This window comes from Cryptomeria japonica, chromosome 6 (genome assembly GCF_030272615.1).
Source record: "Cryptomeria japonica chromosome 6, Sugi_1.0, whole genome shotgun sequence".
NCBI classification, from domain to species: domain Eukaryota; kingdom Viridiplantae; phylum Streptophyta; class Pinopsida; order Cupressales; family Cupressaceae; genus Cryptomeria; species Cryptomeria japonica.
The window spans coordinates 25,047,609-25,061,878 of record NC_081410.1 but is presented as its reverse complement, the minus strand read 5'-3'; positions in this window follow the sequence as shown (position 1 = coordinate 25,061,878).

Genomic DNA, 14,270 nt, shown 5'->3' with positions numbered 1-14,270 from the left:
TGGTAGGGCTCTTAGAAATTTAGAAACAATTTCATCTTTGCTCAAAGTTCCACCACAACATTGAATTCCCATAACAATCTCATTTACCCTTTCCATGAATGCAATAATCCTTTCATATTCTTCCATCTTTAGGTTTTCATATCTTAACCAATAACCATCAAGTTTAGCAATCTTCACTGTAGGGTCACCTTCATTAAGAGTCTCCAACTTATCCCATATAGCCTTTCTAGATGATTTATCAAATAATCCCATTATTTGCTGATCAGAAAGTGCACACAAGAGGGCTTCTCTTGCTCTACAATCTTTCTCAAGCTCCTTATCCAGGTTTGCCAGAGGAGGATTACCAGATGCCAGACTATAAGGTGTGACATCATTCTATGTGATCTCCTAAATCTCCTTGCCAAGACAACGCAAATGAGTCTCCATCTGAATCTTCCATACTCTATAATTTGTTCCATCAAGCCTACGAATATCTCTCTGAAAGATAGCTCTAGATGAACTAGATGAACTTGAACTATTGGTTGCCATAGGATATTCCTTAAGCACTTAATATTTTTGTAGAGAGGACCAAAGCTCTGATACCAATTGTTAGATAGTTAAATTAACCAAAAGACAACTAAGAGGGTGGGGGTGAATCAATTGTCATAGATTACCGAAACCCAAGACACTAATACCAGAATAGAAGTTAAACCATTTAAGCATAAAAAATAATCACAAAATAAATACGATACACATAACACCAAGATTTGTACATGGAAAACCTGGTAAAGGGAAAAACCATGGTAGGTAGCCTACCCATAGTTAGATAATACTCCTATAGTAAGTATGTGAATTACAATTGAGGGGCTTGCACTTTTAGCTTGCACTTGCAGGAAGGCCAAGATCCTAGAGAACACTGCTCATCATAAAAAAGGAGTCTCACTGATTACATAGAAATCTAGACTACAATCTGGAGAAGTGTTGAACTGCAAAAGATAGCATCTCCTATGCGTGAGTACAATTTCGGTTAAGCTCAATACAAAAGGACTAAATCCTCTAACATAAAACCAATTTGATCTCCAAAGATCAACCAAATCCTCTACTTGAAAGATATTACATTATTAGCACATTATATTCCTTGACCATGACCTCTAACATAACCATGATGATCTACAATGATATCTTTCATCTATAAATACAAACCCTCAACCATAAACAATCAAGTCAGCCACTAGATAACAAACCAATTACATAATTACAAACCATGTTGGCCTTAGACCAAGAAAATAATAGCCAACACATAAGACATCCCATAAACACATTGAGAGGTCCAATCCACACTTTATATTAAAGTCGATCCATAACCTAGACCAACCAGGACCCAATATAGGTCCACATGCTACAACAATGATCTCAATCTATCAAGTCTCAAACATGATCACCAACAACATCCTAAAACTCCACTATAAGCTACACCAACACCACTTATGCAATTCATCAAAGATCTTCATCAAAAGCTCTATCGATGAAACCCTCATCGGAACTAGAAACCAAGCTTCTAAGCAAATAGGATAGCATCTGATAACTAGGCCAAAACCAACTGACTGAATATGAGCATGAGTATCATGAACAAGCCGATTCCATCATCAAACTATATCGGAGCCTACCGGATCATGCCAGATCCAAATCAAGCAAAAACCACTCAACCTACTGGGACCACGAGGGTGTTGATAAAGCATCCAAATAACTATTGCTGGCATCAATGACAAAACATCAATGCAATACATAATCAATTCCACCAAATGGTCAATATATTCAAGTTAGTCAAATCAAGTTTCCATATTAGGAGACTTTTGTTGGTATTTTGGTTATGGTTTTTTCATTGATTTTAACACCTACTAAATACACCTACTTTGGAGATCTAGCAACATTCACCAGCAAACAGTAAATTGTGCAACAGTTACTGGTATATGGTTCACCAATAGGATATAATGTTCACCAGTACCTGAAATGACATGGAAGACACTAGGTAATGTCGAAGACATCATGTGGACACTTTATTTTGAAGTAATAATCATTGGTATATTCTTATTTGCATATTTGCTTTTACCGACAAATAGGTCCAAGTTATCTAGGGTTACACCGACATGTTTATCTTTTCCAGATCAGCATGGCATGCTATGGAGATGATTTATTATTGTTGTAAATGCATTAAGCCAACATGTTCAATCAGTTATTGCATCAGATATTGTATTATTTGTAAAATATTTTTGTTGTAATATCTTGTAGAGCCGACCTACTAAAATTGGTCTTAGGGTATGGTATAAATGTAAGATCTTATTTGTAAGATCAAGTGTGGAATGTGAAAAAGATTTGAGTGAAGGTATATGCAAGATCAAGCAAGGACATACACGAAGACATCATTTGAAGGTGAAGTTAGGTTTTTGTAGAAGCATATCAGCATTACACCGGTACTGAATCCAGCAAATGAAGATGCTATTTTGTGCAATACATTCTTATTGGATTTAATCATCCAACTATAGTCAGTGTGACTCCCATTTGTGATTGAGCAGTGAGCTCTAGGCTATTGGCCTTTTTGCATGTGCAAACCCCTTTTGTACACTTACTATCTACAGTAGTATCATCTGATTGTGGATAAGGTTTCCCACCATGGTTTTTCCCCTTATAGGGTTTCCATGTACAAATATTGGTGTCTTATGTTGTGAATGACTTTTTGCTTATGTTTCATGCATTAATTCTTACCGATATAGTAATTTTATGTTAACACTATTTACTGGCATACTTAACTGATTTATCGGTATTAAGCATTAAGTTGGTTAATAAGCTTTTGGTTTGAATTTATTAGACAACTAATGCACCCCCCCCCCCCTCTCAGTTGTGTCTGAGACCTACAATTGGTATCAGAGCTTAGTCCTCTTCTTGCAGAAGTTTAACAACTTGAGGAGATCCAATGTCTACTAATTATTTCAGAAAGGATAGTCCTAAACTTGATGGAACCAACTATGGGATATGGAAAATCAGAACGGAGACACATCTGAATTGCATTGTTAAAGACATCTGGGAAGTTACTAGGAATGGTTATACTGCTATTGTAGCTGGTCAGACTGCTCCCACTACTTTAGCTAAAGATGAAGAAAATGATTGCAAAGCACGAGAAACACTCTTGAGTGCATTATTCGATCAACAATCATGGGATTATCAGATAGGTCCACTGCAAAACTTATTTGGGATCATTTGGAAACACTGAATGAAGGGGATTCCATAGTCAAAACTGCAAAACTTGAAAGCTTCCGAGTCAGGTATGAACATCTGAAAATGGAAGAAGATGAAAGGATTTCTTCTTTTATGGAAAGGGTAAATGAAATTGTTTTGGGTATCAAATGTTGTGGAGGAACCTTGAGTGAAGATGAGATTGTTTCAAAAATCTTAAGAGATTTGCCACTAGCATATAAAATGAAGGCTACTGCTATAAATGAGTTGAGAACAATGCCTAATACATTAGTAACTAGGGATACATTGATTGGAAAACTTTCAGCTTTTGAAATTAAGGAATTTGGTCCTATTACTAATATAAAAACTGCTTTGGCCTTCAAAGCATCAACATTATCTACTCCATCCTTTGACAAATCATACTGGAGAGCCTTTTATGCAAGAGAACTTGAAGAAAACAGGAAGGAGAATGAAAAGCTTGAAGAACTTGAAGCACTATTTGCAAGAAAAATGCCAAAAGGCCCAATTGGAAGTAAGTATGAAGGTAAAGCACCCTTTAAATGTTTTAACTACAATAAGATTGGTCATATGGCTTCAAGATGCTCTAATAGACATGCTAGACTAAGAGAAGAAGCTAGAAGAACATAAAAACCTAATCCTGAATATCAGAGATACAAATTTAAGAAAAACAAAGATAAGTCTTGTTACATTGCTGATGAAGGTGTGACTGATGATTCTGATGAGGATCTAGCAGACAATAGATGGGTCTTTGTTGCTATAAAAGTAGATCAACTGGTACCTATTGCTCAATTGATAGAACAAGCCCTAGCAGCTAAAGTTGAATCAAAGGATGAATAGATTATTGACTTAGGATGCTCACATCACATGACTGGAGACAAAAGTAAATTATTGAACTTTCAAGAATACAATGGAGGTTTAGTAAGATTCGGAGATGACAAAGCCTATTCAATCAAAGGTAAGCGTTCAATATCTATTGATGGTAAACATAACACTGAAAATGTCTACTATGTTGAAGGATTAAAACATAATCTTTTAAGTGTTGGTCAATTAGTTGAAAAAGGTTTTCAGTTACAATTTAAAAATGGAAAATGCAAAATCATGAATAGAATTGGTTTGGAAATTGCAACCAGTAATCAAACTAGAGGTAATATCTTTCATTTGAATAATATTGAAAGGGCATGCTTAATTGCACATATAGATGAAAGTTGGCTATGGCATAAAAGACTATGTCATGTAAATTTTGATTGCATGGTAAAAATCAATACTTCTAAGGCGGTTAGAGATCTACCTAAAATTGTGAAACCTCAGAATACAATTTGCAAGGAATTTCAATTTGGAAAACAAGTTAGAGCTAGTTTCAAAAGTATTCCAGAAAAATCCAATAATGCCCTTGATTTAATTCACATTGATCTATGTGGTCCAACTAGACCTAAAAGCTTACAAGGTGATAGATATTTCATGCTAATTATTGATGATTATTCTAGAATGTGTTGGGTTACTTTTCTCAGAGAAAAATCAGAAGCACTTGGGAAGTTCAAGCTATTCAAAGCAATGGTTGAAAATGAAACCGCTAAGAAAATTAAATGTTTAATATCAGATCAAGGAGGATAATTCACATCTAAAGATTTTAATACATTCTATGAAGTAAATGGAATCAAAAGATAGTTATCAGCACCTCAGACACCACAACAGAATGGAGTTATTGAAAGGAAAAACAAAACTATTTTGGATGCAGCAAGAAGTATGTTATCAAAAAAAAATCCACCACATGTACTGGAGAGAGGCAGTAAGAACTGATGTCTATACATTCAACAAAGTTCACATCAAAGGTGAAACCGGTAAGACCCCTCATGAACTATGGTTTGGTAATACTCCTACTCTTAAGTATTTCAGAATTTTTGGAAGTAAATGTTATATTGGAAGAGATGAGTATATTGGCAAGTTTGATCCTAGAAGTGATGAAGGAATATTTCTTGGTTATTCATCTAAGAGTAAAGCATATAGATGTTTTAATAAAAGATTATAGAAAATTGTTGAGAGTACAAATGTAAAGATTGATGAATAATTCAGAGGAACTTCAAGGTATATAGACTCTAAACTGAGAATAGAAATTATGACAAATGAACCTACAATAAATCCACTGGTACAGAATGATGATCCAGTTACTCCGGTATCATCAGAGGATTCCACAGTAATTGAAGAACAACAATAGACTAAGACACCTTGGTATGTAAGACTGAATCATTCTAAAGATCAGATAATTGGAAGCAAATTTAAAGGAGTCATGATAAGAGGAAGATTGGAAAATGAAGAAGTATGCCTTATTTCTCAAATTGAACCATTATCTATCAATGAGGCATGTGAAGATAAATTTTGGATTAAAGCTATGGAAGAAGAATTAGGACAAATTGAGAAAAATAATACTTGGACATTAGTTCCCCAGCCTAAAAATAAAAATGTAATTGGAACCAAATGGGTATTTAGAAACAAACTCAATGAAGATGGTAAGGTTGTCAGAAATAAAACAAGACTAGTGTGTAAGGGATATTCTCAGAAAGGTGTTGATTACAATGAAACCTTTGCACCGGTAGCTAGAATTGAGGCAATTAGATTATTCTTGGCCTTTGCAGCTCACAAGGTTTACAAAGTTTATCAAATGGATATTAAATGTGCATTTTTGAATGGAGATCTTGAAGAGGAAGTCTATATTGAACAACCTGAAGGATTTTCCTTGACAGATGACAATGATATGGTTTGCAAATTAAGAAAAGCTCTATATGGATTAAAACAAGCTCCAAGAGCTTGGTATGGAAGATTGGATAAGTATCTTTTAAAGATTGGTTTTACAAAAGGAAATGCAGATAGCAATTTATAGTACAAAGTAACTAATGATGACATCTTGATTATTGAAGTATTTGTTGATGATATAATCTTTGGAGGAGAAGATGGATTATGTAAGGAATTTTGTATTAAAATGCAACGAGAATTTGAAATGTCTATGATTGGAGAAATAAAATTCTTTTTAGGATTGTAGATTTTACAGACTGATAAAGGCATATTTTTGAGTCAATCTAAGTACTTGAAAGAACTACTTAAGAAATTTGGGATTGATAACTCTAAACTGGTAAGCACACCTATGACTACAAATGAAAAATTATCTCAAAGGGATGAATCTACACCTGTTAATCCAACTAGATACAAATCTATGATAGGAGATTTACTATATTTGACTCAAACTAGACTTGATATTATGAATGCAGTATGTATAGTTTCTAGATTTCAGAGTAATCCTAGGGAAAATCATGAATCAGCAATAAAAAGGATTTTCTAGTACTTACAAGGCACAACAAATTTTGGATTATGGTATCCTAAAGATGAAAATTTTGATCTATATGCATACACAGATTCAAATTGGACAGGAGATGTGGATGATAGAAAAAGAACCACTGAAGGAGCATTCTTTCTTGGAAAGAGATTACTTTTTGGTTAAGTAAGAAACAAAGTTGTACATCTTTATCAATAGCAGAATCAGAATATGTTGCAGTAGCAACAAACTGTACACACGTACTTTGGCTTGAGTAGATGTTGAAAGATATAAAGGTAAAATGCAAGGAACCTATTACTATATATTGTGATAACACTGCAACAATTGATATATCTAAGAATCCAGTATTACATTCTAAAACAAAACATGTTTCTATCAAACTGAATTTTCTAAGGGAAAAAGTTGAAGAAAAGGAGATAAAACTAGTTTATGTGAATACTAAAGAACAACTTGTAGATATTTTCACAAAACCTTTGCCTAAGGAAACTTTTGAGTATCTCAGAGATCAGCTCAGAGTCATCCCTCCACCGGTAGAGACTTAGATAGTTGATGATTCTCACCAACCGACATAATTAAATGGACAAATATTTTATTCCGGTATTTGATGAGGAAGCTACTTCTCAGGGGGAGTAGTTGGTATATTGAATTGGTTGGTATTTTGTATGAGCTTGACTTTTTGTGACTTTGGCATTTGATGTCAAAAAGGGAGAGAAATCTATGGAAAAATGCATTATCTTTTTGGGGAGAGAATTTCAAAAACACATTTAAGGAGAGATTGGTATTGAAAATAAATCTTTAGATAAACACATGTTACTCCCAGGGGGAGAAATGGAGATTGTTGGTTTTTGTACTTGGCATTTCTGTTTTGGCACTTTGATGGTTTTTTCATCTTGTGTTGCCATCAATGCCAAAGGGGGAGATTGTTGGTATTTTGGTATGGTTTTTTCATTGATGTCAACACCTACTAAATACACCTACTTTGGAGATCCAACAACATTCACCGGCAAACAGTAAACTGTGCAATAGTTATCGGTATATGGTTCACCAGCAGGATATAATGTTCACTGGTACCTGAAATGACATGGAAGACACTTGGTAATGTTGAAGACATCATGTGGACACTTTATTTTGAAGTAATAATCATTGGTATATTCTTATTTGCATATTTTCTTTTACCAACAAATAGGTCCAAGTTATCTAGGGTTACACCGATAGGTTTATCTTTTCTAGATCAGCATGGCAGGCTATGGAGATGATTTATTATTGTTGTATATGCATTAAGCCGACATGTTCAATCAGTTATTCCATCGGATATTGTATTATTTGTAAAAAAAAATTATTGTAATATCTTATAGAGCCGACCTACTAAACTTGGTCTTTGGGTATGGTATAAATGTAAGATCTTTTTTGTAAGATCAAGTGTGGAATGTGAAAAAGATTTGAGTGAAGGTATATGTAAGACCAAACAAGGACATACACAAAGACATCATTTGAAGGTGAAGTTAGGTTTTTGTAGAAGCATATCAACATTACACCAGTATTGAATCCAGCATATGAAGATGCTATTTTGTGCAATACATTCTTATTGGATTTAATCATCCAACTGTAGTCAGTGTGACTCCCATTTGTGATTGAGTAGTGAGCTCTAGGCTATTGGCCTTTCTGCATGTGCAGACCCCTTTTGTACACTTACTATCTACAGTAGTATCATCTAATAGTGGGCAAGGTTTCCCACTATGATTTTTCCCCTTACAGGGTTTCCACATACAAATATTGGTGTCATATGTTGTGAATGACTTTTTGCTTATGTTTCATGCATTAATTCTTACTGGTATAGTAATTTTTTGTTAACACTGTTTATTGGCATACTTAACTGATTTATTGGTATTAAGCATTAAGTTGGTTAATAAGTTTTTGGTTTGAATTTATTAGACAACTGATTCACCCCCCCCCTCTTAGTTGTCTCCGAGACCTACAACTTTATCCATATCATTTGGCATATCCATCAAGTCAACAACATCAACCTATCCAAACTGAAACTTTGATCACTCAAGTGACCATCTCTTGTTGCTTGAAAAAGAAGAATCTTATTCAAAGGAAATGAGTCCTAGCCTAAATCAAGATCAAGATATCATGGCTCTCCAATCTAATCCCATTTTTTATCAAGATCCCACCTATCAAGAATCTTATGATGATCCCCTCAGATTTTGGTATTCCATCCATGATCATCCCCTTTTATCTCAAGAGCATAGTCCCATTCAATATACACCTCCTAAGAAAGAGCATGATATCCCTTCCATATTCTTCACTAATCTAATGCAAAATCAAGAGAAAAGCAAAAACTTAAATGATCCTACTCTAATTGAAGATCAAGATCAAGGAATCTTTTCATCCTCCCAATGTATTTTAGGTCCTTTCATTCCAAAGTCAAACTCTTCATCCTCAAAATCTATTTTACGTCCTTTCATTGCAAAGTGAAACTCTCCATCCCTTCCATCCATCTTGGGTCCTTACCTCCCTTTATCCACCAATCCATCACCTCAAATGATCCATAAGAAAGATCAAAAAAGGCACACATCTTTGAATTTCTTTTTGTTAGGATTCCCATAGATACAGAGAGGGGGGCGGGGGTGAATCAATATCTAACCAGTTAGAGAAATTTCTTAACTTAAAACATGCAGAACATATTAATACTGTATATCGATAAACAAAAAGTAATTCAATAAATAGAGATAATAGTAACCACATGAAAAGCACACCATAACATAATATTTTAGCGAGAAAACCTGGTGTGGGAAAAACCTCTGTGGGATTTGTGACCCACAATATTCACTTACTAGCCAATAAGAGAATATTACTGCTGCAATAGGGGCCAAGTGCCTAGAGCTCACTGCTCAAATACAAAATAGGAAGTCTCACTGACTTACAAAATGGATTATATAAATCCAGTGTCTTGTACTGCTTCAAAATAGCATCTATAATGCCAGATCTAGTACCAGTTTCTACTCTGCTTCTTACATAAACCCTTAACCTATAATTCACATAATAGGTCTGCCTTATTACCTTCCTTCATTCTTACATAAAATGTTCTACAATGATCTCTTATTTATATGAGTCATTTTACAATGTTGCCAAGTTGGCTTATAATGATTTTACAATAATAAACAAAATATATTACAACAAAAATCCTGTCGGCCTCTATGTCGGTATGCTTCCTTTCACTGCCAGTGCTGGTGGTCTGACTGCCGGTGTAGAGTCTGATCTTTCTAGTGTCGGTGGAATGCTTTGCCGGTGTCATGGGATTGTAAGATTTCCATCAATGACAAAAACCTTCAATCACCTACAATGTCTCATTGGAGTGTGCATTTGCCAACACTTTCAACCATCTATCTAAACATCTTTCCAAAACTATTCCTCCATAATTTCCTTTATCTATTTTGGGTCCTTATGTCCCAAAATTCAATTTTCCTCCATCTCTTCATCACTTCTTGAGTTGTGTACCAACACTCATCTTGAATACATTTCCATCTAACCTCACACAAATCTTCAAGCATTGTATCTATTATCCAACACCTCTTTTCTATCCTTCCATCCCTTTCATACAATCCTTTGCATAAATTCATCATCTGTGAAATAGGCATTTGTGTTATTTTGTCACATGCTTGCCCATGCTCAAATCTCATGTTCAGTCCTTTTCCTAGATATCTATTCATGAAATGCTTCAGAATCTGAGGTTGTTCCTCTTTATCATTTTCTTTTGGTTGGGATACACAGTCAATCCAAAAAAGAACCACTTGTCATATCTTGGTACTGACATCTTTTGATTACTATATCTCATACACTTATTCAATTTCTCTAAATTATTGTGATCTCTTAGTCAAAGACATGGCTAATGAAAAATCTAAAATCTTTCTTTAGCGCAACTGTAATTATCAGACCCATGTAAGTTTCATTACTTACAAGCCAATGCAATCAAAATAAGAAAAGAAAAATATAATATCAAAAGATCAAAAGCATGATCAATGAAAGGAAATATAAGAGCAAGGAAAGAATAAAAAAATCCAAGTAAGTTTATTGATGAAGTAAATGTTACCAAGAGAAATGCAGAAACCTTGGAGCAATCACCCAAATGTGAAGAAGGAGGCACAAGAACTTTTGAAAGGGGAAAAGCAAAGAAAAACCTCTTGTGATATTATGAATGAGGCAATGCCTAAAATGAGAGAGAGAGAGAGAGAAAGAATCTCTTTACAATAATGTCATTGGGAAGAAATGAGCGAGGAGACATCTCTTAAATAGAGATGAGGAGGGGAGTTACAAAGTAACTCCCAAATCTATGAATGCCATCATTCATAAAATGTGTGTACAATGTGTCCACATCCTCTTATGGAGGAAATCTAATATTCCTTAATAAAGGAAAATAAAAGAAATGACTTGCCCTCACACATGTACTAGAGGACAAATTACATGTAGGAATTCCAAAGGAATATCCTAAACTAAAAATAAATAAATGTAAGCCAAGTAAAGATTAAATATTCTAACACTCCTCCTTAAGCTTTACTTGGGGAGTTTACATCAAATCCTTCAATGGGTTGCAATCCAAGATTTTTACAATGAAATTGGAACTTTTCTTTACAAAGTGGCTTGGTCAAAATATTTGTAACTTGGTCTTCCCCCTTGCAATAGAGGAGTGAAACTTTATTGTCTTCAATTTGATCTCTAATAAAGTGGTGTTGGAGAGCAATGTGTTTTGTCCTTGCATGGAAAACTAGATTTTTAGCCAAGGAAATGACACTTTGGTTGTCACAATACAATGGAGTTGGTTCATGTTGAGGTAGACCTAAATCTTCACATAGTCTTCTAAGCCACAAGGCTTCTTTGGAAGCATTAGTGCATCCTTTGTACTCAACTTCAGTGGATCCAAGAGAGGTAGATTGTTGCTTTTTACTATTCCAAGAAATTGCTCTCGAACCAACAAAAAAACAATAACCAAAAGTAGATTTCTCATCATTGGGATCTTCACCTAGATCGGAATTAGTAAAACCATTTAAAGTAAAATCAGAATTTGCATCATAAAACAAATCTACATTAACAGTTCTTTTAATATATCTTAAAATTTGTTTAGCAACTTTAAAGTGTTTTTGTTGAGGTTTAGACATGAATCTTGAAACCAAACCAACACTATAAGCAATATCCGGCCTAGAAAGAGTTAAATAATTCAAACTTTCAACTAATTGTCTATACAAAGTAGGATCAACAAGAGGATTTTGCATATCAAGCATTAACTTAGTGCCTAATTCAATAGGAATTGAAAGATGGTGAGCATCATTCATGTTAAACTTATCTATGAGATCTTGAGCTTATTTACTTTGAGATAAGAAAATTCCTTTAGAGGTCTACCAAATTTGCATTCCTAAGAAATAATGTAAAAGACCTAAATCAGTCATTTGAAATTTTTGATTAAGTTGAAACTTAATATCAGAAATCAAAGTATTGGAACTTGAAGTAACAATCAAATCATCTACATACAAGATAATAATGACAATATCATATTCACTATGTTTAATATACAAGTTAGGATAATTTTTACTTCTAATAAATCCTTGAGAAAGAAAGAATGCATTAATCTTTGAATACCACTCCCTAGGAGATTGCTTTAATCCATAAATTGATTTCTTTAATTTACAAACTAAGTGTGCATTACCTTCTTTAATAAAACCAGGAGGTTGAGACATATAAATTTCCTCATGTAAATCACCATTAAGAAAAACACATTTAACATCCATTTGGTGAATAGGCCAATTCATTCTAGAAGCCAAAGAAAGCACAAGTTTAATTGTAGGCATTTTAGCAACAAGAGAAAAAGTTTCAGTATAATCTAATCCTTCAATTTGAGAAAAACCTCTAGCAACTAATCTAGCTTTAAATTTACTAACTTGATTATTAGCATTCAATTTAGTTTTATAAAGCCACTTGCAAGAAACAATACTTTTACCATGAGGCAAGGTAACTAAATCCCAAGTTTGGTTAGAAATTAAAGTATCATATTCTTCCTTCATTACTTTTTGCCAATGTGGTTGATTTTTAGCTTGATCAAATGTTTTAGGATCATTATAATTCATAATAGTAGTCATTAAAGAATAATTACAATAATTAACTCTTCTAGCTTGAAGTCCATCCATTCTAGCTAAGTATTCATCACTATATTGAATTAAAGATTTAAGCCATTTAGGTCTTCTTTTAGAAGTAATGGATTTATCACTAGAAGAAGAGTCATGAGGAGTAGAGTTATTATTATCATCATCAATATCACTAGAAGTAATAGAACGAGATGCATTAGGAGTAGGGTTAAGAGAAGGAGGTTGGTCCTCCACTAGCACAACTTTTCTTTGAGCAAGTTCATCATCCTCCACTTTAGAACAATCATGAATGCCTTTTTTTGCAATACAAACATCTCTTGCAACTTTTACCTTGTTAGTAATGGGATTGTAAACTCTATAACCTTTAGTATTTTCATCATAACCAACAAAAATAAAAGGAGAAGATTTAGCATCTAATTTTTTTCTTTTCTCCTTAGGTTTGTGAACATAAGCTATGGAACTCAAAATTCTTAAATTCTGCAAATTGGGCTTTCTACAAGACCAAGATTCTTTGAGAGTTTTATCCTTTAAGGCTTTGGTAGGTGTTCTATTAATTAAATAAGTTGCACAAGCCATAGCTTCAGCCCAAAACTTGTAATCCATATTTTTTGCATGCAATAAACATCTTGCCATTTCCACAATGGTCCTATGCTTCTGTTCCACCACACCATTTTGTTGTGGTGTATAAGGAATGGTAAGCTCATGTTTAATTCCAAAAGATTTCAAATAAGCATTAAATGCATTATTGACATATTCTCTTCCATTGTCAGTACGAAGAATCTTAATTGTAGAGCCAGATTGTCTTTCTACAAACATATGAAATTTAGTAAATGCATCAAGCACTTGATCCTTACTATAAAGGAAATATATCCATGTTCTCCTTGAAAAATCATCAACAAAGGTAAGTGCATACCTTGAACCTTGGATGGAGGGATTCTCCATGGGACCCAAGAGATCACTATGAACTAGATGCAATTTAGTATATGCCCTCCAAGATTGACCATGAGGAAAGAGTTCCCTATGCATCTTACCACTCATGCCACCATTGCAAACAATTTGAGAAGGAACAATACTAGGCAATCCATCAACCATATTTTTATTTTTGCATCAATAAAATATAATCATAATTAAGATATGATAGTTCTGATACTTAAAGATAAGTACAGACGCCAAGCTAATAAGATGAGAGGGGGGGGGGATGAATCATAAAAACTTAATCTTTCATAAAAACATCAGATTCAACCTTGGTAACATATATTTTAGTAATATAGCCAAAATAGCTAAACATGCAAACTCAGAAGCATATAAACATCATAACACTCATAACACCAGATTTAACGTGGAAACCCAAATAGGGAAAAAACCACTATGGGATTTTGGACCCACTAAGAAATATACTCTTCTAGAGTATGCTTGGTTAAAAGCAAATCCTATTAAAGATTACAAACACATTGCTAGATGTGACCCGGTTAAGGGATTTCCCTAAAATCTGTTGGATCTTCACCTTGTTAGAAGTGACCTTGTTAAAGGATTTCAAACACTCAATCATAATGTCACCTTGCTAGAGGGTTTTACAA